This window comes from Thermobia domestica, chromosome 5 (genome assembly GCF_964235325.1).
Source record: "Thermobia domestica chromosome 5, izTheDome1.hap1.1, whole genome shotgun sequence".
In the NCBI taxonomy this organism is placed as follows: domain Eukaryota; kingdom Metazoa; phylum Arthropoda; class Insecta; order Zygentoma; family Lepismatidae; genus Thermobia; species Thermobia domestica.
The window spans coordinates 194,928,513-194,944,620 of record NC_137458.1 but is presented as its reverse complement, the minus strand read 5'-3'; the positions used below and the strand labels follow the sequence as shown (position 1 = coordinate 194,944,620).

Genomic DNA, 16,108 nt, shown 5'->3' with positions numbered 1-16,108 from the left:
ACCTTTAAAGAAGGTTTACCTCAAAATAATGAATTTCAAGCACACGAAGGTCCACATCTTGTCATTATTGATGATTTAATGCGTGAGTGTGACCATCGGATTGTAGATATTTTTACTAAGGGTAGCCATCATAGAAATATAAGTGTAATATTTATAACACAGACTATTTTCCATCAACAAAAAGGAATGCGGGATATTTCGTTAAATTGTCATTATATTGTTTGTTTTAAAAATCCTAGAGACCAAGCTCAAATTAATTATCTCGCACGACAATTGTATCCAGGTAATACAAAATTTATTCAAGAAGCATATCAAGATGCAACTCGAATTGCACATGGTTATTTACTCTTTGATTTAAAACAAAATACTCCTGATGAGCACCGAGTTCGAACAAATATCTTTCCAAAAGATTCTCTTAATTATGTTTATGTGCTTGTAAAAAAATAATTGTAATATGGTTTATATTCTAACAACTATTTGTGCTTTAATAGCCGTAAAAGAAAAAATGATTAGTAAGGAAAATGCACATTTGTTAAAACTTTTAGCAAAGTCAAAACCGAAAGCACGTAAGGCAATTTTACAAAATGCAGATCCTGATTTAATTCGCTCTATTTGTGAATGTTCCTATAACGTATTACAGGGAAATGTTCCATTAAATAAAACAGAGATAAATAAGCTAAAAAAATATAAAAAGGAACTGAGATATTTGGTGAAAAAAGGTCCGTCATTAAAACAAAAGAAAAAACGAATAATTATACAAAAAGGTGGTTTTCTTACTGCATTGCTTGCACCTATTTTAGGAGGTATACTATCTAGTTTAATTAAATAATTATGCAAAACGCACAAAAACTTATTTTAATCTCACCAGAAAAATTACATCATTATCAAACGATATCTAATCTTGATGATGAAATGAAAGAAATTTTAAATAATAAAAGTTTAAATGCAGAAGAAAAATGGACAAGATATAGAGAAGTCTTACAAAAATATTTAAATATAATTCAAAAACCGGCAGCAGTTACAACAACAGCAACTACTACTACTACTACTACTACTACTACGGAGGAAGAAGAAGAAGAGGATGAGGAGGATGAAATAATATCTACTCTCCCTGAAATTTGTAAACGTAAAGCAAGACCTTTATTACGTAAATTGAAACAAAATCCAAATATTCAATGGGACGATAAAGGAAATGTGAATATTAATAATAAATTAATTCCAGGTGCAAATATAGTGGATTTGATATCCGATTTTGTTAGATGTCGTAAGAAAAATATTTCAGTTGCCGGCTGGAAACCTTTTGCTACATTATTAGCAAAAGCCAATATACCCTTAGAGTACATTGGTAATCCTCAACGAATAGATTATATTAGAAAACTAACAGAAGACGAAGAGGACGAAGAGAAAGGTCCTCCACCCCGTAAACGCAAATGGTGTACTTATAAGCAATAATAATAATATTCTATTGTAATCGATTGATATTTTTAAGTATATAGAAAGAAAGAAAGATGAATGAGTCCTACCTTAATTATTACACACATCAAGTAGGAGGTGATTATAACGTGTAGGTACAGCATATCAAGAAGGTTATGGCATTGGTAGTTTTCTAGGAGGTTTATTTCGTACTGTATTTCCTTTATTAAAACAAGGTGCAAAAACTGTTGGTAAAGAATTGATACGTACAGGAATTAATGTAGCAGGAGATGTACTAGATAATAATAGACCTATTGAAGAGTCTTTGCATGATCGATGGCAAGAAGCTAAAACAAATTTAAAAAATAAAGCTCAAAATAAATTAAATCAGGTGTTGGAAGGATCTGGAAGAAGAAAAAGAAAGTTCATTTTAGTGGTGGTGGTGGTAGTGTGAAACGGATAAAAAGATCCAAAGATATTTTTGATTGATTGATTAATTATGGAGCAAAGTGATAGTTTTTATCTCACACTTCCTAGCAATAGTTCTATGAAATATTTTCCTCAAAATACTCTTGCTTGTTATACTACTAAATTATATCAACCTATTGTACTGGAGAAGGGAGTGTGGGAAACAGCTGTTGTTGAAGTACATTATACAAGTTCATTTCAGAATGTTTCCAAATATACAAATAATATTTATTACCGTCTCATGAATACAAAAAACTGGAACATAACTCAAATCTTACCAGGACACTATTATCATGCTGATGATATTCTATCTCAAATTAATCATAAAAGTGATATATTAAATTTACAATTAAAAGTCAAAGCATCAGTGAAACGAATTGAGGTTAATAGAGTAATAAAAGATCAAGAGAAGCATATACAAGTACGCCTATCTCCTGAACTAGCCAGAATACTAGGTTTTGATCATATTCAACAAGATATTGCAGTTGTTCATCATGCTCGTTATCCACCTGATTTACAAAAAGCGCTACCTACACTTATGTATATTTACAGTGATATTGTAGAACCACAAATGGTGGGTGACACCGTAGCTCCATTGTTACGTATTATAAATACAAATATTACAGAGCATGGTATTAATAATGTACACCTTGTCTCAAAAAGGTTGAGCGCATTCTTTATTGGTGTTTTGAGGCAAAAATTTTCAAAGTCCAGCTTCGGGTATCTTCGGGAAAAAGTAAGCCAGGTTCGAACCTCCAAGCCAGCCTTTGCAAAAGGGTAAAAGTTTGCAGATGTGTTTTTCTTCTTTTAAATATAATAAGACTTGTTACCAAGTGTTTAAGAAAGCAACATTGATTGAAATACTAAATGATACAATATTTCGAAACGTTTTTATTAATGTGAGCACATGCTTGTTTGTCATTTAGCTCTCTATACGTAATGGAACATTTAAATACGTTAAAGAATCTTTCCATATGTAAAAGAATGCTCAAAATTAAGAAAAAGAACATAATTATCGCCTGAGTACTAAAATAAAACTCAAAGTAGAACAGAAACTGCGTTTGTAATGGATATGAATGTCATAATCATCTTGAGATCCGTTATACGTTGCTAGAAGCTTAGTTTTAGAAGTCCTTGTGTTAGCTCATTGGTAAGCTGTCGGATTTCAAATCATATGGTTGAGAGTTCGATTCTCGTCTGGGCCAATACTTTTTTTAAAATTGCATTTTCCGCAATGCATGAAAAATTATATAAAATAATTACATTAAAATACATAAGTTGTTTATATATAACATAATAATTGCAGAACATAGTAATTATTATGTTTAAAATATAACATCTGAGATAATTTTCACAGTAGGTCGGTATTATATATGAGGATGTAAATACAAGTTAAGAAACTCGTTCAATAGCAATAAATAAATCATGTAGTGTATTTATTTGCAGCTATTTGTCATATAGAGAGTAATTCTCAACATTCATAATACAGAATGTCATTTATGTTCTTGAAAAGTTATTCAATGCATAAACAGAGGGTATAAACAGAGAATCCAAAGTCGGAACGCTCGCAAAAAAAAATTCATGAACCCCAATGGTCACGTGAGCAGACTGGAATTGTGCTTATGAAGCATGCCACAGCAGAAAGTCTTTACATAGATTTTCAATTCAATTCCTGATATATGCTTTTGCAATGTGGAAGTGGTGATGCCTTGAGTCGCCTCTCTCTCGCTCGCTCGCTCGCTCACTCTCTATTTATACAGAATATAAAAGTGGATTTATGTGTGTGTTTCAACATAATTCTAATATATCTAGAGCAATTTTAACTATATTTCTTACAGTCTGGAAAAAGAGTACTGTCGGGATACATATCAAAAATGCTAGAAACGGTTCGATATTAGTATCGAATCCATAGTTTCGTGGTCGCTTAGGTGAATAGCTCTACTTTCAATTCAAGTCCAATTAAGCTCCCATTAGCACCCAGGGTGGTTACGTAGCGACATAAAGATATCGAAATCAACCGATATTAGAATCGAATCGTAAGTTTTCAGCGCCGCTAACAGTGTAGCATTTCCCATTAGTCCACATTAGTCCCATTGCCTAGAGGGCAACATATTTGCAGAGTGCAAATTTTAAAACTTGAATAATATTTTAATTTTTTCCGTATGAAAAAGTTAAAAATCATGAGCAAATATACTATTTCACGAACAATCCTCTTTTACTATTCTAATATGTTTAATAATTGCGTAAGAAATGTAATAGTAATTCAGAACATGTTTCACAGTTGTTATTTTTGTTACATAGTTGTAGCTATAGCATGTAGTGAGTGGAATTTAACTGTAATAAATTCAGTAATTAACCATATTCGAATTAAGTTTTATTTTTAAGTTCGGAATGAAGGGGCGGAGAAATATGCAGTTATTGGCGGCACCGAGCTTTTCTACATTTTACTTTCAAGATCTCCATTTTTCTTTTGTCATTTGTTCCTAATAAAAAAAAGTTCAGTCACTTTTGGATTGTCATAGGATAGTAGGAGTTGGATTTTGGGATGCAGCCTGTGAGATTCTAGAGGAGCTAACTGCTTGAAAAAATATTTTTGAATCATCTGTAACATATGAAATAAGGATATGTATCATAAAAAATTGAAAGTAACTATGTCTGCGTAATCATCACGGTCAAATTGCAAAGTCAAATGAATTGACGTTTGGTATATAATCAGGCTCCAATCCCAACTGGGAAGTTATCATACGCGTGTCACTTTCATTATAATACATATCCTTAGGGGGAGTTGAAGTCCGAATTTTTGCGAAAAATTTGGTATCTCACAAGCCGTTCAACTGAGAGCTGAAATTCAGCATACAACTCTTTATTAAAAATAAAGAGAATATGCCCTGGCATTTTTTAAAATTGTCTTTTATGAGCGGGGGGACGGGGGTGCCTTTTCTATATAGTGGAAATTAATAGTGGGTTGATTTGTAAAAATAATCGAAAACGATTGATATTAGTTGAGAAAAAAATTGAGTAATGCAAACTAAAGTTCTTTTTGAATTTTATACCCACTGCTTTCTATTTATAATTGCTGAAGCTGGTGTTTAATATATGGAGCGTTCCGAGCATAAGGCAATCAAGCCATAAAGTTAGAGAAAATGGCCATAAAATTTGTATTCTAAACGTAATTACATGGGCATTTTCAATTTTTTTTTTTTTTTTTTTTTTTTTTTTTTTACGTTGGTCTACTTTTCCTTGATTCGAAACTTTTAAATTTCACCCTATTTTCTACTGAATGTGTCTGTAAGGCAACAAAGAAATAATTACATATGATAAATTTAAATTCATTTTAATTCGGAAAATGAGAAACACTTTGCCATTATATATCGTAAAGGTCAGACCCACCAGTATTGTAACAAAGAGGTGCTTGAGCCAATGACGGTAGAAATTCAAACTCCGATAAGTGATAATTTCACAGTCTTGTTTTATTACAAGTGTAATCTCTTTAGTCAATGGAGAGGAGGACGTGGGTCATCGGTCAGAGTTGATGTCGATGGGTTTTGGTGGGTCGGAGTTGGTCGCAATGGTTCAGAGTGGTTCATAGTTGGTGGTGGGTCAGAGTGGATCACGATGGTTGATGGGTCAGAGTGGGCCAATGGGTCATTTGGGTGGTGGGTGATAGTGGGTCATGGTGGGTCGTGGATCAAATTTTCATTGACCCACACCATCTCTGGTTAAAATTGTACTAAAGATAAGAGGCACCGAAGATGCATGTCGGCTATTATGCTCAAATTTTGCGCATGGATAGTACTTTACCAGAAAGCAATAAATCTGAAACGGTTCACGGTATCACCTCCTAGAACTCGAGATGTAGGGGTTTGTCTGATTGGCTAAATTAAGACGTCAATGATTTATCCTTCAACAACCAAGCTTTTTATAATCGTTTCCGTGGGGAAGTCAGAAGAACACGTGCCTAGTAATCGTAATATTGATAGTTCGCGTCCACCCCGGCGTATTTGTTTTGTGTTTTTTTGATTCACCTAAATATAAACAAATCACACATATAGGCATTTTAACATATTTTGGGAGAGTAATTTTTGTGGTTCGTTGGCGTTTCATCGCGTCTCTGCCGCTGGTAGTAAAGTTTTCAAAATTGAACTTGGGCCATCACGGATCGTCGCTGCGGGGCCACCAATTTCTGGCGAGAGGTTAATAGTTGACCATCTGTACTCCACCGACGCTTACAGCTTAGGGTAATGAACGATGTCCTTGCCTTGTAGACTTCATGACTACCGACGTCGGCAGTCAACTAGCTTTTAGTATTCCTTTATTAACCATCTATCGTTCATGTTTGTACACGGTGTTGTCATAATAATAATAATAATAATAATAATAATAATAATAATAATAATAATAATAATAATAATAATAATAATAATAATAATAATAATAATAATAATTATTATTATTATTATTATTATTATTATTATTATTATTATTATTATTATTATTATTTGTAGTAACAGTAGTATAATTGATGATAGAATGATTATTGTCTATGTATTGTCTAGGTAGGACTACACACAGGATTTGGCTCGTTTTGGTTCGACTTGACTCTAATCCGAGTCGAGTTGGAAGATATTTTTCGCGCCGAGTCCAAGAGTAGACCTCAAAGATGTCTGTTTCGAGTCGAGTCGAGTTTCAAAGAAAAGTCGTTCGTGCCCATCCCTACTAATGAGAGCTTAATCGGAGTTAAGCGAAATTGAAAGTCTCACTATTTATCTAAGCGACCCCGAAAACTATGAATCTAATATCGATCATTTTCTAGCAATCTTTTATATGTATCCCCCTCCCATTCACCATAGGTAACCCGACAGCACTCTTTTTGAAACTATAAGAAATGTGGTTAAAATTACTCTAGGCCAGTGGTTCTCAATCTAATTCCTATCACGATCCCCTTTTATCACACGCTCTTGCCAGCGACCCTTTTATAATTTGTTTTATAATAAGCTTGTGTGGGATTTTTAACATACCTACTTCTATAATAGTAGAATCCATTTTTTTGGTTTATAGTGAACAGTGCCATGGAAAATATTGCCCGGGGCGAGAGTATAGTACGATGTCACCGTATATATGAGTGACGTCGACAGACTAGCTACGAAGCGCCACCATGGTTGGCACGAAGCTCAATAACATTTTCAAAATAAACCCTACCTTTCCTTAATTTTGAGCACATTTTATTACGTTTTCCTTCTATTTTACACATGTGCACATGCACTTTCCTAACATGAGTAACACACTTCCTCCGAAATGTGTGGCCCCTTTTTTAGGCGTCCGGCACTGACAGTGGATACAGTAACTGTAATATCTATATTCCCAACGACGAAGGTGATGGTTCAAGATGGATGTTAAACTCCTTCATTGAAGAGGCCATTAACGTATCCGATCTAAGCCCACAACTTCTTGACCAAATAATAGAATGATCATGCGACAAGTCTTTGCAACTGGTTTTCTGTAACGAAGACTTGGACAAGTTCTGCCTGATGAGGAGAGAAGAATATCCTGGTCTGGTGATTGCTGCTTTAAAAGTAATAATTCCATTTGCTATATCGTACTTGTGCGAAAGTGTTTTTTTTATGGTAAACATTAAAACAAAGATAAGAAATCGCTTATCAGTTGAAAATGGCTTGATAATGTTCGTCATGAAGATTGAACCGGGCATTGCTGCACTAGTGAAATTACACCATGCTTAGGTATCTCATTAGGTTTTAATTTTAATTGTATTTCAATGTGCAGGTTTTGTTTCATGTGTATTTTTCTAGTATTTCTATATACAGTTCTCATTAGTTTTATATCATACCTCTTTGATTTAAATTCATTTTTAAACAACTCTACTAACTAACTAACTCTATGGCCTATGGAACCCGGAGGTTCAATGCCGCGTTCACAAAAGCTCTACACTGACTTCTATCCTTAGCCAATTGGATCCAGTTTCTAATTTGTATTCTTATCTCAGCGAGATCCATCTTAATATTCTACTCCCATCTGCGCCTAGGTCTTCCTAATGGTCGTTTTCCGTTTGGTCTTCCTGTCAAGACTTTGAAAGCGTTTCTACTTTCTTCCATTCTAGCTACATGACCTGCCCACCTAAGCCTCCTAGACTTGACGACCCTAACAATGTTGGGTAACCGTATAAATTATGTAGTTCCTCGTTATGAAGTTTCCGCCATTCCCCATTCCCGTTCCTCTTGGGTCCGAATATTCGTCTAAGGATCTTGTTCTCAAATACTTTCAGTCTATGTTCTTCCCTCAGAGTAAGTGACCATGTTTCGCAGCCATACAGAACAACAGGCATGATTATCGTTTTGTATATTTTAAGCTTCAAATTTCTCGACAGAATTCGCGACGACAAGATACTTTGAACCGAATAGTAACACGAATTCTACACCCTTTGAAAATGTTCAGTAGACTTATTTTTTATTGTTCTTTACAGTGTGTATAAAAAATAAAAGTATGCCTATCAGAACAAAATTAAAAATAATATTTAAAAATAATTTCTGGTATTAGATTCTAACTATATTTATCTCTTCCGCCTATCTTCGCGATCCCCTAGGGGCCGCGACTCCCAGGTTGAGAAACCCTGCTCTAGGCACACATGAGTTATGAGGGAACATACATACATACACTTTTATATGTATAAATGCAGATAAGAGAGAGTTGAGAGAGAGCGATTAAGGAATTACCGCTCTCAATCTCTTCACTTTACTTTTGCGATTCGTGAATTTCTTACGTGACAGTTCGGGGCTAGCTAGTTTTTTTTGTCTTGAACCACGATCCGATTTTCGATATGCTCGACCTAAATGCTGTAATGCGAATATTGAGAAGTTATCTGCGATGAAAGTAGCTGCAAATAAATACATTACATAACTTATTTATTGCTATTACACGATTTTTTAAATTTGTATTCAATATTCACACATAACACACCGACGTTCTGTGAATACCTCAGATGTTATATTTTAAAGATAAGAATTACTTATGTCGTGAAATGATATGAATATATATATTCAACTCATATATACAAGTGATGGTATGAAAATATATATACAACTGATGAATTGTAATGTAACTATTTTACATAATTTTCATGCATTGAGGAAAGTAGAATATCATAAAATAATCTCACCTGAACGGGTATCGAACTCACGATTTAAACACTCGGTGGTGTACCACTGAGCTAACATGACCGCTTTTCGGAATCTGCTTCTGAAATATAACTGAGCTCATACGTAAATGCTCTTTACCGTATGGAAATCACAATGACGAAACGAGAGTGTGAATACATAGTCTCGAAATATTGTATCATTAAGTATTTCAATCAATGTTACTTTTTTCTACACTTAATACCATTTCAACATGTCTTATTATATTTAACAGAAGGAAAAACATATCTGTACATCTTTTCCCGATTACTAAGGTTGGCTTTGGAGGTTCGAACCAACAGCTTTAGTTTACTGTTTTCCGAAGATACCCGAAGTTGGACTTCGAAAGTGTTCGTCTCAAAACAGCTATCATCATATCGCTCAATCTGTTTGGTATATGGTATATGTTTTTATACGTGTAAAGTCAGTATAACAATTCATTCTTTAAACAGCTTTTCGTATGTATTAATATTTCTTTATAAAAACTGTTTTTAATATTATTATTACGGCGCACCATTTTCAGATTTCTTTCGCGAGTCGTTGATCAAGTCGTTCGCCACCAGCGTTGCCAGACTCACAGCTCGGAATTATTCCAAAACCTGATCGAACTTATGCTAGATTCGGTCAAATTATGCTAGATCCTCATAATTACTAATTCAGGAGTTTTAAAAAAAGGAAGTTGAGATACGATAACGTAACTTAAAATACACAGAGAGCAAGAATGCATGGATAGAACTCAATACTTCACGCACCAAAATTTTAACTCAACTAAATTACTGCAGTCGTTGTCAGACTCAATGGCGTATATATCGTATAAATGAATGCAAAGTTTTTCTTTACATATTTTGAAAGAAAATTACTTCGCAGCATAAGCGGAGTTGGGAATCATCTGCTGGGGGGGGGGCAGATTTTTGGTCGGTCTCGGAGCTGTCATTTCAGGAATAAATATGATCATGAAGTCAGAAATAAAGATGGTGAAGTTGCCAAAAAGTTGGGGGGAGAATGGCCCCCATAGCTCCGCCCATGCCTCGGAGTTAAAGGATTAGAAAACCCTGGGTGGAGCCACAAAAAAAAAGCCCAAAGCCGTTCCGAACTTACTTCGGAAAATAAGACTGCCTGTATGGTTTACCGAGTGTATGAATCAATGGAAGAGGATACATTTCTGCCGTTCTTTTTCTTCCCACGACCAACTTCTTTCTCATCTCCAGGTTTTACGGCTTTTTGATAACTTGCTGAAATTGTGCTAGATTTGGGCAGGATGCTAAAAGCAAGATGCTAGATGCTAGAGACATGCAAATTATGCTAGATCTAGCATCATTATGCTAGATCTGGCAACGCTGTTCCCCACAATAGGCGTGTCGTGCAAGTAACCAATCACACGCCAGGTACTGGCTTTTACCTTATGCTTCCTTCTCACAGCTCAGAACATTAGTAACTATGGATAGACGTACAGCAGTAATTACTTTATGGGAGTTGGAAGGTTATTCTGCAACTGCAGCTAGCAGGCGAGTAGGTGTCCCGGCATCTACAGGAAGGCGATGGATTCGGAAATATGGTGTTACAGGTCAGACTGGTAATTTACGATCTCCTGGTCGTCCGCATGTGTCAACCGAAGCCCAAGATGCGAGATTAGTAAACGAAGCCCGGTTAGACCCACTAAGGACGTCTGGACAGCTAAGGGAAGCTTCTCTCTTTCCTGGTAGTAAGCATACAGCTCTGCGAAGGCTTCGTCATGCTGGGTTACGTGGCCGTGTTGCTGCCGTGAAGGAAAAACTCTCGGACGACCACAAAATTTACCGTCTCGCGTTTGCACAGGCGAATGTGGGTCTCAATTGGGAAAACGTAGTTTTCTCAGATGAATCCATATTCACAACATCAAAGGAGGGACGCCGTTTTGTGTATCGTCCGAGAGGCACCCGATATGACCATGGATATGTGGCTGCTTGCAATCGCAGTGGCCATGTATCTATTTTATGTTGGGGTTGGATTTCCAGTCGCGGAGCAGGACAGCTTCATAGAATTGAAGGACATCTGGACAATGCTCAGTACTTAGACATTATCAGTAATATCATGGTGCCATCTGTACGAGTATTTCAGCCTGATGGTGTAATTCAGTTCCAGCAATACCAGTCGCCAATACATACTTCCCATGTGGTTCATGAATGGTTCGCAGGGCACCCTGAGATTGATTTAATCGACTGGCCGCCTCGTGGAGCAGACCTCAATCTCATGGAAAATATGTGGGCAGAAGTGAAGCGTACTCTAAGGGAAAGTTGGCCTGAGGCAGATCCACCAAGAACTCAGGATGACCTGTGGCATCTTGTTTCCGAAGCATGGCTGGAGGTAGAGGAAGGAGATAGATTTGTCACCCATGTAATAGATTCCATGCCCAGAAGAATGGGGCGTGTAATAAATTCAGAAGGGTCTTGGACACAATATTAATGCCCCCCCCCCCTTAACTCGCGAAAAAAGCCCTTTTCAGGGCTACCTAAACGCTTCTGAAAATATTTCTAGAAGTAAACCACTCCTTGTATCCGATTTCTGTGCAATCCTACTAACAAAAGAATGATAATTAGCTGTAGGCTTTGAACTCAATACCTCTTCAGTGGCAAGTCCGTACTCTACCAGTGAACTAACATGAACACGCAAACCCAACCTGAAGAAACACGACTTTCAATTTCTGGTATTCGATGACAATGATGCTCATATACTTTGCAAATGTTGTATTCAACTTGGGATATTCCGCAACACACACACACACATAAACAAAGCGAAAGAGAGAGAGAGAGAGAGAGAGAGAGAGAGAGAGATGAATACACAAAAGCATATTCAACGTATTCGAATGAGACTCTAAGTAACGACATTCCGTTCTAAAGAGAATTTGTGTTTCTTCCCGTGACGTTAAGGGGATCGGGAAAAGTTGTGTCTTGAAGCAGGATACGACTTTGGATACTCTGTTTATACACTTTCTATATCCGTAGGAATATACTGTATTTCACGAATATAAATAACATACTGTAATGAGAATATTGAGAAGTTAAATCTGTATGACAAATAGCTGCAAATAAATACACTACATAACTTATTTATTGCTATTAAACGATTTTCCTAACTTGTATTTAACATTATCATATATAATACCGACCTACTGTGAAAATTATCTCAGATGTTATATTTTAAACATAATACTTACTATGTTCTGCAATTATTATGTTATATATAAACAACTTGTGTATTTTAATGTAATTATTTTATATAATTTTTCATGCATTGCGGAAAATATAATTTTAAAAAAAGTATTGGCCCAGACGAGAATCGAACTCTCAACCGTATGATTTGAAAGCCGACAGCTTACCAATGAGCTAACACAAGGACTTCTAGAACTAAGCTTCTAGCGATGTATAACGGATCTCATGATAATTATGACATTCATATCCATTACAAACGCAGTTTCTGTTCTACTTTGAGTTTTATTTTAGTACTCAGGCGATAATTATGTTCTTTTTCTTAATTTTGAGCATTCTTTTACATATGGAAAGATTCTTTAACGTATTTAAATGTTCCATTACGTATAGAGAGCTAAATGACAAACAAGCATGTGCTCACATTAATAAAAACGTTTCGAAATATTGTATCATTTAGTATTTCAATCAATGTTGCTTTTTTAAACACTTGGTAACAAGTCTTATTATATTTAAAAGAAGAAAAACACATCTGCAAACTTTTACCCTTTTGCAAAGGCTGGCTTGGAGGTTCGAACCTGGCTTACTTTTTCCCGAAGATACCCGAAGCTGGACTTTGAAAATTTTTGCCTCAAAACACCAATAAAGAATGCGCTCAACCTTTTTGAGACAAGGTGTACATATTTTTGATAATCCTCATTATGTGCCAGTGCAACGTAAACAATTTGATCAAATTATTATTGATTTAAGAGATAGTACAGGTAATCCACTTCCTTTCCAATATGGCAGTGTATGTGTAAAATTACATTTTCGTAGACGTAATATGATATTGTAAATTTTACCATGTGTGAATATTAATAGTAAGAAAAGAGAAAATGCAGTGTGAGTGTATGAAATCAGAATTAGATTTATTTGCTGGTTTACCCACTCAAACCAGTATTATAGGTAATAAAATAGTTCCATATAAGCCTGTGGCTTCAATAGCTGATAATGCACCAATAGAATTTGTAGTCCCCGGTCATGGGGATGACTATATTGACTTACCGCACACAATGTTATATGTTAAAGGTAAAATTACTAAATCAGATGGTTCTAATTTAACTTCTGCCGATAAGAAAATCGGCCCTGTAAATGATTTTCTCAATGGAATGTTCAGTGAAGTGCAATTATATTTAAATAATCAAATTATTTCCTACTCTTCACATACATATCCATATCGATCGTATATTGAAAAACTACTAAATTATAATGCTGAAGCTAAAACAACGCATCTTCAAACATCAATGTGGTTTAAAGATACTGCAGGGCATATGGACAGTGTGGCCGATGCTAATGTAGGATCTAAACAACGTTTTCTTCTCACTACTTTAAGTCAGTCATTTGAATTATTGGGTTATATTCATGCTGATATTTTCAATCAGGAGAAATTTTTACTGAATGGTGTACAATTGCGTATTAAACTAATTCCAGCTAAACCTACATTTTGTCTAATGGGTGACGCAGATGCTGATGGAAAAGTTGTAATTACAGATGCAACATTGCTTGTGAAAAAGGTTGATGTATCACCAGCAGTTAAAATAGCACAAAATAAAGTATTACAAAATCCTAAATTTAGAATAAAATATCCTATAACAAAAGTGCAGGTGAAGACAGAAACTCTGCCACAAGGAATTATGGATATTACACTTCCAGATCTGTTTTGAGGCATAGTGCCTAAACGTATTATTATTGGTTTTGTTACTAATACTGCTTTCAATGGTACTTATCAAACAAATCCATTCAATTTTCAACATTTTAGTATGTCAATTTTTACATTGTATGTTGATGGAACTCCAATGCCCTTCAAACCTTTACAACCGGATTTTAATAATAATCTATATGTACAAGCATATTCTACGTTATTTACAGGTTCAGGTATTTATTATTCTAATCAAGGTAATAATATTTCACTCGCCGAATATCCTAATGGTTATACTCTACTGGTGTTTGATTTAACTCCTGATTCAAGCGCAAGTGCTGCATTTCATACTAGTCCACAACGGCAAGGAAGTGTACGTTTAGAGGTTCATTTTAAAGAAGCACTGCCATCTCCTGTAACAACAATTATTTATGGTGAATTCTCTTCAGAATTAGAAATTGATTTCCAGAGAAAAATATATATTAACTAAAGAAAAAAATGTTAAATACAATTGAGCTTTATGAAGCATTACAACAAAATTTGCCTAAAGATCATTTTATTGGTGTATATGCTGCTGATGAGTTACCTTTGTTTATTCATACATTTCCAGCCGCCATAATTATAAACACTGATTCTAGTGATAAGCCTGGTGAACATTGGGTTGCTGTTTATATATCTAATATGTGTGTGGGAGAGTATTTCGATAGCTATGGTATACCTCCCTATATAGAACATCATATAAGGTTTTTAAAACGAAACTGTCTGTATTATACATGGAATAATAGACGTATTCAAGGTGATTTATCTCAATTTTGTGGACATTACTGTTTTTTATATCTAGCATGTCGTGCATCTGGTTATTCACTGCACGATTTTTTAAACAAATTCTCACTTACCACTATTGATGCTAATGATATTATGCTTTATTCATTTATGAGAGTATGATGATGTTATTTTTTTAAACTCCGCCATTGCCGCTCCCTAGCCCTGGATGAGAAAGGAGGAGGGTTGGGTGTGTTGCTACCCCCGTAAAAGAAAATAATCTCTGCCATGTTCAAATAGGGGAGGCTCCCTGCTATGGTAAAATATGCTTATGAAAGGTAACGAGTAAACCCCTATTCTCTGCTATGTTCGTTATGTTCAAATAGGGGTGGAATACACCCCTGTAGTCTTATGTATTCTTTGCTATCTTCAATTAAGGGTTGGAAAATAAGTCATACTCTTTTACTAGTTCTGCTATGTTAAAATAAGGGTTGAAAGGGAACGAGTCCACCCCTTAAAAAGTGGTTATAAAAGAGAATGAATACACCCTTGTTATGTTATGCACTCTTATGTGTTATCTAATCTTCACTATGTTTCGTAGTCTCTGTCTGATGCGCTATGTTGAAATAGGGGTTGGAAAATATGCTCATAAAAGGGAATGAATACACCCCCTAAAATGGAGGTGGTTGTGTTTATTATCTGCTCTACTATGTGTTCGTAACTGCTATGTTATATAGTCTTATGCTAAGGGGTTGAAAACGAGTCCACCCCTAAAATGGAGGTTGTTGTGTGTTACGTAGTCTTATGCTCTGCTATGTGTTCATAGTCTCAGTGTAATTTCTGCTATGTTAAAATAAGGGTTGGAAAATAAGCCATGCTCTTTTATTAGCTGTGCTGTGTATATCTGTTCTGCTGTGTGTTCGTAAAAACGAATACACCCTTGCTATGTTACGTATTCTTATGTATTATCTGTTCTGCTATGTTAAAATAGGGGTTGGAAAATATGCTCATAAAAGGGAACGAGTACACCCTTGCTATGTTACGTACTCTTATGTGTTATCTGTTCTGCTGTGTGTTACGTAGTGTTATGTGTTATCTGCTCTTCTATCTGTTCATAGTCTCAGTGTAATTTCTGCTATAGGGGTTGGAAAATATGCTCATAAAAGGGAACGAGTTCACCCCCTAAAAAGTGGTCATAAAAGAGAACGAATACACCCCCTAAAAAGTGCTCATAAAAGGGAATAAATTCACCCCTAAAATGGAGGTCGTAAAAGACCGTGGGCTCACGGTGTACGGTGCTCAATTTCTCAGGGGCTCGTGAGTTGGCCAATGCTGTCCTCATATGTTCCAGATCGATCCATTTTCTACTACTTTTATTCTGTAATTTTGTAATGTCCTATAACAGGTTTAGGCACCTG

At 35.4% G+C, this 16,108-nt stretch overlaps 1 protein-coding gene across 2 annotated transcripts in view; it reads right to left on the bottom strand.

The window, feature by feature from the left end:
- Positions 1-16,108, bottom strand: part of g (adaptor-related protein complex 3, delta 1 subunit-like garnet) — an 895,910-nt gene that overhangs the window by 387,545 nt on the left and 492,257 nt on the right. The gene's annotated exons all lie outside the window — the stretch shown is intronic.